The sequence below is a fragment of the Equus quagga genome, chromosome 2 (genome assembly GCF_021613505.1).
Source record: "Equus quagga isolate Etosha38 chromosome 2, UCLA_HA_Equagga_1.0, whole genome shotgun sequence".
Lineage (NCBI taxonomy): Eukaryota > Metazoa > Chordata > Mammalia > Perissodactyla > Equidae > Equus > Equus quagga.
This window is the reverse complement of record NC_060268.1, coordinates 619,407-635,183: the sequence shown is the minus strand read 5'-3', so window position 1 is coordinate 635,183 and position 15,777 is coordinate 619,407. Positions and strand designations below refer to the sequence as shown.

Below are 15,777 nucleotides of genomic sequence, written 5' to 3'. Positions count from 1 at the left end.
GTGTGCACAGTCAGCATCAGGACTGGGGTTTCTGCTCAGTGAATGTGGCGGCAGCCACATCATCAGAATGAAGGGTTGTAAGGCATATTCCTCTGCAAACCACTCATTCCGTTCTCAGGATTCACCAGCCTGCCCCGCTGCTCTTGCTTGATGTCGGATTAAGAAGATAAGCAACACTGACCCATACCAAGGAGAGATTTTAAGGGAATTTGATTTATAATGATTTGCCTTGAGTCGAATGACGAGTTTTAGTTACTTAAAATATATGCGTATATCTACCGTGTGATAATCTTCTCCATCCATAACCTCCTCTGTCTTGTCCTCAGTGGAGCTGATGCCAAACTCTTTGCATTAAATGTAAACCAAACAACATTACTACTTAGTTAGCTCTAGTGACCTGGTAACCTAAACACAAATGGTGCTTTTATTTCCAGCCACGCCAGTGATCGCCAGCATACGCGGAGTCTGAGGTGTTGAGGCTGTCTTCTGGAGAACCTGCAGCTCGAACAGGTGGGTGCCCTATGAAAGAAGAGAGTCCTGTTGGAGAAAGTCTTATAACCCAGTGAGCAATACATAAAGCACTGAAGGGGGGGGGGCCTGTGTGGCTCAAGACAGCATCAATGAAGGACCGATGTGGTACCTGCTCTTGAGAGAGTCTCTCACCTTGTCCCCTTGTGGCTTCCTCATCTGTGAAAGTGAGGGTGACATTTCTACAAGGTTCCATCCCGAGGTCTGGTTAGGCAAGTGGCGTAGAGATTGGGGTGCTGGCTGTGGAGTCAGAAGGACCAGACTGGAGCCCTGCTGTGTGGCTGTCAACGTCGCTTCTTGGTCCACTCTCCTCATTTGTAAGACGGGGTGATTATTGCTCTGTCTCAGGGGGTCATGGTGGCAGTTCCCTAACGTGCCTGGAACATCACACTAACTCAGTAACGGTGAGCTATTATTTGTAGAGTACTATCATTTTGTTATAGGAAAAAAACCATATCATTCAAAATCCAAATTTTTCGACTGGCAGATGGGTTTGGAAGGGCATTTTCAGTTTCAAGTGGATTTTATTTAGGTTTTCACTTCAAATAGGCACTGTACGCTCAATTATCTGATACTTAGCTGGTTCACATGATTTCCGATTGTTTTCTGTGTGCTGTGGGCTTGCGCCCTCCGTGTTAGGAGCATATCACCCGTGTCTGCAGGATGACAGCCCTGCCTTTTCCTGATAATTTCACTCTGGATACTGGGACTAGGTCAAGTGAGAAGGAGACCTACTGAATTATCGAGTCCTCAACTAGTCAAACCTCACTCTTCTTTGTGAGTCTCACCCACATTCATTTTTCTTCAACAATGTAACTTGCAAATTAGTAATCTTAGCTTCTTAGGCATATGTTTGTGAATGAGACCTAGAAAGAAGTTTTATAAGTAACTGAAAAATACCGATTGAAAGATAGGGTTTTCCTTGGTTTGAACTGTTACATACAGGGGTTAAGACCCTTCAGAAGAAGGTCTAGCCAGACAGGACGCCTGGTGAGCAGACGACTGAGTGACCAGTGGATGGAGAGGCACAATCCAGAGGAGGCAGGAAGTCAAGAAGCAGAAGCTCTGGGAGAGGGCAGCGTGGAGAGACTGCTGACTGAGACGGGAGATGGCAGGACGGGCCTCTCGGGTCCTGGTTCTCCAAGGACCGGCCGTGTGGGTGTCCTGCCATCTCCACTCCCGACACTGATGAGCAGGAGCAGCCCTGTCTGCTCGTCCTCTCTCCTCTGTGGCTGACATCACCCAGCCCTCTCCTCGCTCGCTGCTCCATGCCCCACCCACTGGAAGGCTGGAGCACAGGGGTCGTTAACCTTCAGTCACAGAGCAATGAATATTTGAGCTGAAAGACAGATGTGCACTTGTTTCCAAGAACACAACCTGTTTATGACGTTCTCCACGGCCTCTGCATGCTGCTTTTGATATGGAGATCATTTTCATGAATCGTGTAACAATAAGCATTCTTTCGGTAACCTTAGTGAGGTATAATTGACATCATACAATCTGTTTTAAGTGTACAATTTAATGACTTTTTAATAATTTATAGTTGTGTAATTATCACCATGATCTAGTTTGAGAACGCTTCCAACATCCTCAAAAGATCTCTTAAGCCTGTTTTCAATTAATTCCTCTTCCTAGGGAACCCCAGGCAACCCCCAACATGCTCTGTGTCTCTATAGATGTACCTTTTCTAGACGTTTAAGTGGACTCGTCGCCTGTGTTTTGCATCTGGCGTCTCTCAGGCACTAGGTGTCTGAGTCTCATCCTGTTTATGGCATCAGTTGTCTGCTTCTCTTTATTGCTGAGTGGTGTTCCACTGTCCGTGCACCAACTGATAGACATTTGAGTTATTTCCAGTCTTTTGCTGTTACAAGTAATGCTTCTGTGAGCATTCACATACATGTCTCTGTGTGGATATATGTTTTTATGGCTCTTAGGTTGATCCCTAAGAGCAAAATTGCTGGGTGAGATGGTAGGTTTAACTTCTTAAGAAACTGCCAAATTATTTTTCAAAGTGAAAAGTATATTTTACATTCCCACCAGCAGTGTAAGAGTGTTCCCGTTTCACCACATCCTTGCCAACACTTACTCTGGTCTGTCTTTTTATTTATCCCCGGGGGTTCAGTGGGATCCTAAGCGTTCTGCAGTGACCAGAGTCCACTTATGAACTTGAAGCAGTCCCTTTGATGTCTGTACAGGTACAAAAGGAATGCTTAGCTGCTCTTTCTTGTTTTGGCCAAACAGTTAGGATGGGTTAAAACAGCAATAGCAACACACCTAGAGCTGGATGTGGGCGGCAGAGGCTCCGTGCTGGCTGTCTTCTCCCTCCAGCCAACCGGCCGGCTGCTTCTCCTGCACAGACCCTGCTCTGCTCCAGCAAACTGAAGCAGACCCCTCTGGGATAGCTCATGGTGTTATTTCAAAGAAAAGAAACAAATTCAGGGAAGTCATTTATTCTTGATTTTCTTCCCCAAATGATGGGATTGAGTGATAAGTAATGCAAGCAGAAAAGAGAAGAAAGCAAAAAACCCACCATTTGTCAACTGCCCACATACTGGATGTGAGATAAGCATTTTCATGTTTTTCATATGAATTTCCTGAAGTTCTCATAATCCTTGAGACGGTTTTATAATCACCATTTCACAGGTGAGGAAGTGAAAGCTCAGAGAGGTTAGGTAAATTGCATAAGGTCACACAGATAATAAGTGAAGCTGGGATCCAAGCCCAGCTCACCGAGTTCTGAGCCAATTTTACTTCACTATGCCAAATGAGAAGAAATAGACAGAAAAGGAAAATTCTAAGGAACCAGTGGAAAAAGGTGAATGTAAATGGTAACTGAGAAAATATATGCATGAGATTTACAGTGGTCAACAATTACACCTACATTATACAGCCAACACGCTGGTGCCATATGACACGCAGCGTTCAAACCACACCTGAGTCAAACTTGCAGCTTGGGAGGCATGGGGAGAGCTCTCCCCCTGCTCATTGAGGAGACATCTGGACTTCCTCCCAGCCAAGGAGAGATGGTCCATTCTGAGCACCTGCAGACAGCGCAGAGAATCCACAGACAGCGTCACACAAAGGGCGAGAAGGTGGGGGTCCAGAATGAGACGTTTCTGAGTGATAGTTCTGCTTCCTCGGGCAAGCGGGCTCCTCACTGGTCCACTGACGCCCACCACCACCTGGTGCCCCTGCGGTGGCAGCCACAGCACAGACGCGGTGGGGTGTCACAAGTTACAGCACCTGAAGAAGCCCCAAAGAAACGCAGGCACAGTTTCCACAGGAAGGCTGCCTTCGTCTCCACCAGCAGAAATATTGGTGTGTCTCTTACTCCATCTTTTCCCATGAATGTTGTACGGTTGTCATGAAAGAAGGAGTGAGAACTGGCCTTTAGGATGTCTAGTTCCAAGGGAAGTGGCAGGGACTCCTTGAATGGAGCATTCCCTGGAGCACAGGTGGGGTCGTTGATGCTCAGGTCAGAAATGTGGCAAGAGGGATGGGGATGGGAGAGGAGACCATGAGTAATACGCTGCGAAACGACTCTTCCTCTAACAACAGCTGACGCAAACTCTGCTAATTGGGGCTTATTTGGATTTTTACCAATTAAGTCTTCAAATTTTAGGGCTTTACGTTAAATCCTGACTCTGGCAGCAGCTTGTTAGGCAGCTCATTTCATGTACTTAATAACACTTATCTTTGAATGGGAATAAAAATACCCGTTTACACCACAGGACCTAAGAATCAGAGGAAAAACCAGCAAACGGGGTTAAAGGTGCTTTGCCAGAACAAACGCTTACCGGTGGACCTAATAAAAGCAGTCGAATAGGAGGACAGAACTGTGCTCCAGAAGATGCTCGTAGTGACCTGTGGGGGAACCCAAGTTCCTCACCCAGTAAGTTTGGGAAACACTGAGGGAAATTTGTGCAACACCAAAGGGCCCCAGCATAGTCCGTGTGCTCGAGCCTCCACGAGGGCTGCTGCGTGGGCCGTTCCCGGGCCGCTCGAAAGGAAAACTGTCCATCTCAGGAACGTTTTGTGAAACATTCTAGGGAAAGAAGGCCCAGGAAAGTTTCAGTTGCTTTAGGAGTGTAGTTCCTGTCTGTCCAGAGTTCACATGTGCAGGCATTTCACAGGGCTGGCCCAGTGGCGCAGCAGTTAAGTGTGCACATTCTGCTTCTGGTGGCCCGGGGTTCGCCGGTTTGGATCCCGGGTGCGAACATGGCACCACTTGGCAAGCCATGCTGTGGTAGGCGTCCCACATAGAAAGTAGAGGAAGATGGGCACAGATGTTAGCTCAGGGCCAGTTTTCCTCAGCAAAAAGAAACAAACTTACGCCATGGTATATGGCAATTCCATCTCAACAAAGCTGGAAAAAATAGATCTCGAGACAAGGGACTTCTCCATGACTCAGTTACCTCATCTTTTTTAAGTAATTAGAAAAAGAAATAATGCTACCTACTCCACAGGCTTGTGGGAGGCGTAAGAATTAAATGAAGTAAACACTTGCACAGCACTTAGCAGGGTGCGCGACACGCGGGAATCACTCTGTGGTGCAGCGGCGGTCGGCCTCCCGAAGACCCTCTGTCTCGGAGCGCAGGGCCCCCACAGACGGCACGAGGAGCTCCTTCAGTGGGTGCCCAACTCTTGACGTCCAGGGCTGCAGAGTGAGCGCGGCTGGCCGGCAGGGTCCTACCCTCGGCCACTCACCGCCACGCTTTGGTCAACTCGTCATTTGCCTACCGTGGGCTGTTACTCTGTATGGCGTGTGTTCTTGGCACGTTCTGGGCGGCTGCAGAGAACTCACCATGGGAAATGCTGGCGTGTGTGGAAAACGGCTCAGGAGGTCCCTGTGCTGTTTTGTGAGGCAAACAAGATAATGCCTGTGGTTCAAAAACTGCAGAACGCTCTCCAGGGGCCACTTCTTATCTGTAAGGTCCAGTCTGAAGATAAACTCCAGGGGGAAAGGCCAAAATGGGGCACGTGGCCGCTGGAAGGGCTCACTGTCCCACGGCACTGGGCACCTCGACCGCCCTCATGGCGTTGTTCACACACCCTGACTCTGCACCAGGAGTGGCACGTCCTGTGCCCTGAGCGGAGGAGAGCCCTGCCCAGGGCGGGGGGAGAAGGAACCGACCCAGGCCCCTACGGGCAGGAAAGGTCCTTCTGAGCTCTTCCCTCACATTCATGAACATTTTAAGTAAATAGTTATTGTAGTTCACATTTAACAAATAAGTTTCTGTATTTCTTTAAAATAATTGGCAAGAAATTTTATTTGTTTGAATATGCCTGCTATTTAAGGGAAAGAATGAACATTTTAAACAATAGCCATTAAAGCAAAATCCTTTAAAAACTGGCTTTACTCCATAGTTGATGTGTCCCCATTTAGTATGTAAGTGAATGATGGTAAATATATGTCAAACCTTTATTTTAGAAACAAACTTTTGCAATTTCCTTTTTGGAAGTGTAACGTGTAAGTGATACCACTGGCTAGAAATAGTTGCTGGGGGAAACTGATGTGAAGTGAAGGGCACATTGTCAGCACGTGCAGCACCACCACCGGCATCCCCATTCACCTGCACACACGATCCTGTGTATCAAAACGAAGCAAAAGGGAACGGAGACGAGGAAAGCATTTCTTTTCTTGTTAAATAGCATAACAAGCCACAGATCTAAAGGGATTTTACTTAGAGGTGGGAATTACAAACAGTGGAGGCCATCCTGAAAACTGGAGGCAGAGAGTAAATCCACAAGACAAGTCGGGACCTCTATGCCTTCATGAATGTAGTGCATAAGTCCATCTGAAACAGTTTTTAAAAATGATTCCAATTTTACTCATCTCTCCCCAAATCATCCAAAAGATTTTAATGGCTGGCTCTTCCTGAAACTCAAAGACATTTATTTAAGACTTCTCAAAGTTGCAAACAGTAATAGGGAAATCTTGATTTAAGAAATAAGAAGTTTGTCAGATTCTTTCCGTGGGTCGTGAACTCAGTGAGATGGGATATCTTGGTGCCCAAGTCTCAGTGCTAGTGGCACAGGGACTGGATGCCCCGCCCATTCAGACAGGGAGCCTCCAGCTGTGGGTGGTTCCACATGGTTCGAATTCCTCCTGGAGACCTGGGCTGACAGCCACCCCTCTGGGAGCCACAGCTGACACGGAGGCTCCTGTCGCCTGCTAGACTTTGCGGCCTGACTCTGGTGGTGATAAACAAACCCACAGAGACCAACGGCAAAGAGGATCGTGGGGACACTAGTCAGTCCCCCTCGTGTGACCTCAGCTGTCCACCTCTGTCCTTTATGCTGTGTGTGGCTCAGACAAGTGAGCTGGAAACTGGAGGGGGAGAAGCTGAGCTGCAGGTGGAAGGCAGAGGGGTGAGGCCACTTTCCTGAGAGCCATGGCTGTTCTTCCTCTGGTCTAAGGATGTAAGGCACAGGCAGACTCGACCCCATGGAGAGGAAGGCTGTGATCAACTACTGCCCTGTCGACCCCTTCCTGCCAGATGGCCCCATGTGATCCTTTATAGTTATTTGTAAACGGGTCTGCCCGCTGGAAGCAGGGGCCAGGCTCCCTGTCCCATCTTCCCACCTGGGCGTGGACCAGGTTGGGTGGGCATGTACCGTGGGTTCTTCTCAAAGTCTTCTGACGCCGCAGCTTGCTGTCTGAAAATCAGACACTCTGCTAAAAAGGTGGACAATAGTGTCAGATTTTTTTTTATTTTATTAAATCTAGGTGTTTCCATCATTTTCACATGACTTTCTCTATTTTGTTTTTTAAAAACAGTTAGAAACTCCAGTACTCATGGGCTATTTAAACTTGGATAAGTTATCTGTGCTCTGGGCTCCTTATTAATAAAACAGGAATCATGATGGTACCCGTCTCACAGGGTGGCTGTCACAATCAAAAAAGATAATAAACTCACAATACTTGGCACCAGTACCTGAAACAGAGTAAATGACCAATAAACAATCAATGGTCATTATTGTTTTCAATGCATTGCATTCCAGGAAATCACTCTTTGAAGTCACTTGTCATTCACAGAGCAAAATAGGATCTATCCAGGCAAGCTTGTCTGTGCTGTGAGGTCACCGCCCACGCCCCGAGCGGGCAGTGCAGTGGCTGAATGGGGCAGCCTCTGAGGCAGCCTCAGGGAGCAGAGCTGCCAAAGGGAAGAGTGGAAACGGGATGCTGCCGTGTCCTGTTCAGTCTGTACTCCATTTTCTCGGATATAAACTCGCTGCCCTCAGCACATTTATGCAAGTGCCAATCAAGACTGTGATTCCTTTATACACTGTTAGATTAATGTGAAGTTTCTGGGGTCTGGATACAATTGTGTCATTCACTAAGATGGGTGGGCTCCAGGGCTTTGTCTTTAGTTGAACGGCTTCCTATTGACCAAATTAATAACCACAGTGTTGTCCATTCATATCCACCCATATCACAGAAAATTAAAAATAGGCGACCCTTCCTGAGTTTGAGCTGGATGCACGGACATCAACGTCTTTATTGTGATAAAAGGATTACTCACCACGTCGTGACCCACTCTCCGCCTGCCCCCCCTTTAAACGTTGGAAGAGGATGGTAGAGCTACAGTAGCTAAAGCGTTCTGGGGCCTCAAACCGTTCAAAATCGTCCAGCCTGGGCTCCCCATTTAGGTCTCAGTTCAGCATAAGCATTAACACAGCGACGACCCACATGAGCGCTCGTGGGTGTCGGGACCACCTGGAGAGTGTGCTGCTCCGTGGAGAGTCCCAGCCCTGCCACCAGTTCTTAAGCTGGTCTGACAGAGTCACAGGCTTGGGAACCACTACGGAAAAGAACTCAGTTAACAAGTCTAAGTGGAAATCAGGCAGTATGTGGAAAAGGTGCTTAATGATGTACTTTTTATAGGTATTCTTGGGTTTTGCTTTCATGAGAATTTGAATATATCTGAATACATACATATCTATTCTTTATTATAAATGTCAGTGATATGAAGAATAATGGAAGGAAGTACAGAGACAAGGAAAAGGCTTTAGTCAATGAGAATGTAGTCAATATGATTTACGCAGATAATTTTTGACAGTACTAATGATCCTTTCAAAGTTTATTTCCATATGTTTGGCAGTAGCTATTTGTTCAGAATACACACTGTTTAATCTATTAAATACATCTACTATACTACTTTACAATAAAATACAGCCAATTATTTAAGTAATTACAATTATTATTCACTGTAAGAGCCAATAACTAGTCAGGCCTGGTTAAATTATAAAGTTTACACTTTATTAATGTAACTCTTCTTCTTTAAGACTAATTTTAGTTCAGTAAGTTGATTCTTCACTGACTTAAGTGAAAAGCGTTAGTGTTTCCAACTGTTTCCTCTCTGACCCCACCATCCTTTAATCTGGATTGAGGGGCCAGCCCCATGGCCTAGCAGTTAAGTTTGGCACACTCCACTTTGGGGGTCCAGATTCAATTCCCAAGCATGGACCTACACTACTCATTGGCCATGCTATGGCGGTGAACCACAAAATAGAGGAAGATTGGCATAGACGTTAGCTCAGGGCGAATCTTCCTCAAGCGAAAAAAAAAAAATATCCGGATTGAGATAAATTGTGCCATACCTCTGTTGACAAGAGGATGTGTTCTACCACACTAGAAATTTTACAGCCAGAGGCAGAAGTTACACTAATGCAAAAGATGCTTTCATCAGAGAAAGTGATTGTCCTGTCTACTTTCCCCTAAATCACCATATACTGAAAAGGTGACACAGGAAGACATCAAGAGTGAAACAGGTGTCTGGGGCTGAGAAGAAGATGCAGGTAGAGCGAGGGGAAGGCAGACAGAGACACCGAGCCTGAGTGCCTCCCCCGACCCCCCCCACGGACCCTCCCCACCGCAGGCCTCAACAGGCCTGAGCAGGCTCAGCCAGGCCCCGGATCAGACCTTCCTCTTCCAGCCCAGGCCCTTCAGCCCAGTGGTTCTCAGACAGGGGTGGCGACTCCTCGTTGTGAGCTGCCCTCCGCTGCAGGACGCATGGCAGCGTCCCTCCTCTGCCCGCTAGACCCCAGTAGCGTGGCCATTTCCAACCCCCCACCCGGAGTTGCGACAACCAAACCTGTCTCCAGACACCGCCAGCTTTTCTGGGGCAAAATCAACTCCAGCTGAGGGCCACTAGACTGGAAGTCTGAGAACTACCTTGTCCACCAATAGCTGCCTCCTTCACAACGCTGCAGTTCCTGTCCTGGGGCTGTGGGTCTTTCTCTGCACAATCGTACATCACCAGGCTTGACTGCAGGGACCAGCGGGAGGGCACTGTGGTGGGAGGTGAGGATGGGAAAGGACTAACATGTTTTAGACCGTGCTGCTCCTTTCCTCTACCCGCCCTCAGGCGGGCACACACCCCCACAGGTGCACACACTCTCTCCCCACACATCACTTACGGGATGCATCACTCAGCAAACATGGCCGCACGCTGTCCTGGGTGCTGCGGCCACAGTCAGAGGGGTCAGGACTGTGCACACAGGAGGCACTGACTCCAAAGGAGGGACAGCTGACCACAAGGGGATATATGCACAGAGGACTCAGATAGTAAAAGTGCGGGAGAAAATAGGGGATGCCATCACAAAATAGTTTATATTGATTTGTACATTATATGAAGTCTATGTATACAAAAACTTATCATAGATTAGGTATGTATCCCATTATTCTTTAAGAAATTGGGGTGTAAGTGACAAAAATTATTATCCAATATAGAACTGTTGGCAGAACGAAAAATCATTAATTTGCTGATTCTGTTTTTCTGCTCAAGAAATCACATGGAATGTTTGGCTTAACTACACATGAACTACAGACACATTACAAAGTCTTAAAAAGGCAGCATCTTTAAGAATCCCCTCCCGCCAGGGCTCACCTTCAAAGCCAGGTCTAGAGAGGAAGCCGTGCCCGGCACCCCTTCCCCAGGCGTGACGGCGGAGCGTGCGGCCTGTGCCTCTGAGCAGTCTCACCACCCCTGATTTCGAACACAAACCTGTGCTCTTTACTAGAGCCAAAGAATCCTGTTTAGCTAATAGAATGACACGGTCTTGCCTGTGGAAGAATTTCTCAAGGTTTTTGATGTTTGGTTCCACAGCCAAGCCCAGCAAGAGAGGGTGCACACTTTTCTTCTCACGTAGGATCAAGTGAGAGGAGAGCAGGCACCTAAGGCAGTGTTCATACGCGTTTGCCCTTTTATCCAACCCGTTAATAGAACCAGCTCATCAGGACCCCGTGTTATAACCCCAGCCACCCCAGACACGGAGGCCGCCCCCGAGGACCCTGGGCCCTCAGTGTCTCCCTCTGACATTACAGAGCTGGCACATAGATTCGCGTTTTTAGTCATCATCTTTTTTTAAGCAACTGAAAACAAGCTTAAGGGCGCGGTTGTTATGCTTACAATCTACTCAAGGTGACAGCTGAAAACAGAACAGACATTTCACAGCAGGAACTTCCGCTGGTATTCTGGGGAAGGCCTGCGTTCTGGAAGCGGGTGTTGGCATCTCCCCGTCCCAGTTCAGTGTGTCTGAGGCGCAGACTGATGGGGTGTCATAAACTGCTGCAGAGCATGTCAACGACAGCCACAACCTTATCACCTGTGTTTGAAAGGGACTCCTCCTGGGATGCTCTCTCAGACGGACATGATCAGAGTGCGCCTGAGGCGTAACTCAGAGCACAGGCCCATTGCCCAGTCTTCCTCCTGTCTTCGCTCTGGTCTCCCGCGTGGGCAGTGGAGGGACTTGCTGCCCTTCTCTGGGGCAGGAATGTGTGCTTTCAGCTTTTCAGCTAATCGAGGACTCAGCTGAAACTGCTCAGGGACCTTTAGGGCCCGTTGTATAAACACACAAATGGTGAGGTACGTCAGCAAGTTTTATTCTTTTTTTCTTTTTTTGAGGAAGTTTAGCCCTGAGCTAACTACTGCCAATCCTCCTCTTCTTTTTGCTGAGGAAACCTGGCCCTGAGCCAACATCCATGCCCATCTTCCTCTACTTTATACGTGGGACGCTTGCCACAGCATGGCTTTTTGCCAAGTAGTGCCACGTCCAGACCCGGGATCCGAACCTGTGAACCCCGGGCTGCCGAGAAGAGGAATGTTCGAACTTAACCTCTGTGCCACTGGGCCGGCCCCAGCAAGTTTTATTCTTGAGTCGTCTCTTCCACCTGTCCACAGTCTTCTCTACATGGATGCCTGCCCACAGGCGGCAATGCCCTCTCACACTGAGTCCCTCTCTGGGTCTCAGTTCAGCCCTGCCCTGCCTCTGCCCCGGCCTTTCCTCTCCAGGAGCTCACTGCAGCTCTGCAGGGCAATTCTCCCGCAGCAGTGCCTGCAGCACCTAGAGCCGCCCCCCTTCCAGAGGGCAGGGCCTGGCCTCCTGGTCTCAGCAAACCTGGTCTGCGGTCGTCCAGCATTCAAGCCTCAAGGAGCTAGGATGTGATGTTTGTGGCGAAACAAACATAAGACCACAACAGAATGGAAAGAAATATGTCCCCTGTAAACTTTAACATGCTGTATGAAAACCAAACTTTGTCCCAGGGTAGCCGTCATCCTATTTTTAAATGTTTTCTCAAAATTTGATGGCCAAGAGAGCAAAAGTTAATTATTTCAACTCTGTGTCTCCCACCTGGATCAAGGTAGACCTTCCTGAGTTAGACTGCAGGTAACACTAACCTCTGTGCCACGCGGCCCCTGCAAGGTCGTTACCTGTAGTCCTGGTTAGGGCTCCTGGTGCATAATAATGAGACAGCTGGATTATGACTGATAACCAATTTGCCTGACTTTTCTTGAGCACTGAAGTCTCCTTTGGTGTCTTTATTTCACAGAACACAGCAGTATACCAGCTGAGAATAATAAAAGGCATTTTCAGTGTTAGGCAGTGAAAACCAGGGCTACGTTCCTGCTCTAAGTGTCCACATGTGCGTAGTTGTCTTCAAATTAATATACGTTAGCAAATGCACATTCAAGACCTTGGAGAAGGATCAATTTACATTTATTGTGATTGCTTTAAAATGCATTTTGTTTTGCTTTCTCAATGAACTTCAGTAATTACCAAAAGGAAAAATGAACTTAATTTCTTTATTATGAGCTTCAGCCACATGATGAACGGTATTGAATTTGGGGAAAGTATCCTTGAAAAGCCAATATGTCAAATTACTGACTTCCTTCTCTGTCTAGAACTTATATTTCAGCATTAAAACATACTCTGAGTTCCAAATAACCTTGAATTATAAATAAGAGATGAAAAGGAACTAATTTTTTTCTTCTAATATACTGAACTCATCTCGATTCTCAACATACTATTCCAGTGTTTGGAAACACTTGTGAAGGAATGTGAATTACAGCAGTTCACATCTCTTCGCTTTCTATATAATTGTGTTCCTCACACCAAAATGTGTGACTATCGCCCACCAGCGCTTGGGCCTCTTCAATTACAAAATACAGCGATGGCCGCTGTGCTGTAAATGCGCACCTCTGCACACCTGCTCCCTCCGCGCCCTCTGCCTGAACACCGTCGCCCAGTTCCCACAGGTGTCTCCACTTCAAATAACCTGGGCATCTGCAAACATCGCAAGCCCGGGCCACAGCCCAGACCAGTTAAATTGTGTGCTGGGACACAGGCACCAGCAGTTTTTGGATGTCCCCAGGTGATTCCAACTTGCCGCCAAGTTTAAGAACCTCAACCAGCTTGTGCCCAGGCTGACTTCTGTTCATCCTTCCCGTCTCAGTTGACAGGGGATGTCTGATGCCCTCCCTGAAGGTCTCAGGCCTTCCCCTGTTCCTCCTGCAGAAATCTCTGCCGTGGCGAGTCTCCAGCATTAGCGCAGACTGCAGCTGTTCCCTCAAGCTCCTGGGAGATTCAGGAGTACTTTCTCCTTTGAGGCCCAGAGTCTAAGCCTCTGCCTGGTGTATTGGAGTACTCAATAAATTCATGGAATGAGTCACTTCTTCCCAAGAAACACAAAAGCGAAAATAGAGAGTTATGTTAATATTTACATGCCATGGAAAAAGTGATGGGTTAAGAGGTGGTTAGGATGATGTTTCACCGATGGGCAATGTTCTGTATTTAGGAAAACATCTCCTCACACCAGTGAAAATAAAACTGTATCTCAACATCAAAAAGAATCATACAATATAACTTTTATTACCAACAAAATCACTTTCTTTCTTTCTTTTTTTTTTTTGCTGAGGAAGATTCACCCTGAGCTAACATCCATTGCCAATCTTTCTCTTTTTGCATGTGGGTCACCACCACAGCATGGCTGACTAGTGGTGTAGGTTGGCACCAGGGAACTGAACCTGGTGAAACAGAGCATGCTGAACTTAACCACTAAGCCATCAGAGCTGGCCCCCCCCCCTTTTTTTTTTTAAAGATTGGCACCTGAGCTAACAACTGTTGCCAATCTTCTATTTTTTTTTCTCCACAAATCCCCCCAGTACATAGTTGTACATTTTAGTTGTGGGTCCTTCTAGTTGTGGCATGTGGGACACTGCCTCAACGTGGCCTAACGAGCAGTGCCATGTCCACGCCCAGGATCCAAACCCTGGGCTGCCGAAGCAGAGCACGAGAACTTGGCCACGGGGCTGACCCTGCTCCTTTTTTTTTTTTGGTGAGGAAGATTGTCCCTGAGCTAACATCTGTGCCAGTCTTCCTCTATTTTGTATGTGGGACACCACCACAGCATGGCTGACAAGTGGTGTGGGTCCGTGCCAGGAACTGAACCTGGGCTGCTGAAGCAGAGTGTACCAACACAACCACTAGGCCATGGGCCAGCCCCAAATCACATTCTTTACTGTGCTAAGTATAGGAAAACATTTCCTATGATAAGAAATGTCTGAAACAACCCATCCCTTCTCAACTCCACTTCCATCTTGAGTGGACTATGTGTTGCTTTCAGGATTTTATGATGTGTCAGGGGTTTATAAAGCTGATTTTAAGAGTTTTAAAGTACTTGGTTTACAAAATGTATTATGTAAGAGTTTATGTTTATTGTGGTATTCACACTGTTAATACAATCATTATGATTCAAAAAATATCCTTATAGTAAATTTTGCTACAGTCTAATTCTAGACAATAAACCCAATCTTAATACATGTTATAAACAAAGCTGCTTAAGTGTTTGCTCGCTGGGTTACCTAGTTATTTTATACGGCAGCAATGTTTCACAATCCAACAATATGTTCTCTGGTAGATTTCTATGCAAGGAGCCTGAAATGAAATCAGATTTAGGAACTGTTTTCCAAGATAGTAATATATTATTCATTTATCTTACATATGAAATGCTGGATTATCCCACTAGACGTCAGTTTAAGACCTTACCAACTAGCGTTAAATATGCTTGCATTCTGAATGCATACAGAAGGTTAAAAGGAGGGAAAAAGTGTAATCTTCCCCTTTTAAATGGCTACACTGTAATCAACTACTGTTACCCAGGTTTTAAGTTTAGTCTGCTAATCAAATACAACTAATTTAAAAGGCGGTCATTACAAAACAAACCAAAAAAAAAAGGCGGTCACTGAAACATAGTTCTTGTCCTCCTATCCATTAGGGAGCCACGACTTTAAATCCTAAGCGCAGCATCCTCCGAGAGTGCTCTGCTTGGTCCGAGGAAGCTCTGCATGCATGCTCAATCGTGCAAGAGCAAGCACCGCGTTCCTGCGCTCGGTGCTAACGTCCTGTTCGCAGAATGTAAAGCTGGGACCGAGACGCTGTCCCCGGGGACCTTCCGCGGCCACAGCCAGGCGTCCTCTCCACCGACAGGGCTCCACAGTCCTGTCCGGATCGGAGGGCAGGGCCGTGTCACAGCTGGCTTCCGTCCGCAGACACTGCGCCGTGCCCTTCCCGGTCCTCCGCCGCTTCCTCGTCTCCTCACCCGCCCGTCGTGCCCAGAACCCTACCCCCTCGCTCCCTCGGTGAGGCCCGTGGGCGTCCCGTCCTCTGCCAGGCGTCCCGTCCCAGCGCAGGCCCGGGGGCGCAGGCTGGCCGGGGGTCCCCAAGTGCAGGCGGGGGCAGCCTCCACGTCCCGGCGACTCCCGGGGCCCGGGAACATCCTCCGCGGCCGCCGGTCTCCGAGGCGGGGCAGGGGAGCGCGCGGCGGAGGATGTTCTCGGGGCCTCGGCTCCCTGCGCGCCCGCGGGTCCTTCCGCTTCCTCCCGGCCCGACTCGCCGACCCCTCCGCCCGACGCTTGGTGAGCCCGGGCCGGGGCCGGAGGGGCTGCACGTGCGGTGCCCGCAGCC

At 47.9% G+C, this 15,777-nt stretch overlaps 1 protein-coding gene across 4 annotated transcripts in view; it reads left to right on the top strand.

The window, feature by feature from the left end:
* Positions 1-15,777, top strand: part of FRMD6 (FERM domain containing 6) — a 199,459-nt gene that overhangs the window by 115,162 nt on the left and 68,520 nt on the right. For all 4 annotated transcript variants that reach the window (XM_046655222.1, XM_046655223.1, XM_046655227.1 and 1 more), the window contains one exon: positions 435-510. The gene's annotated coding sequence lies outside the window, so the exon portion shown is untranslated. The remainder of the gene's footprint in view (positions 1-434; positions 511-15,777) is intronic.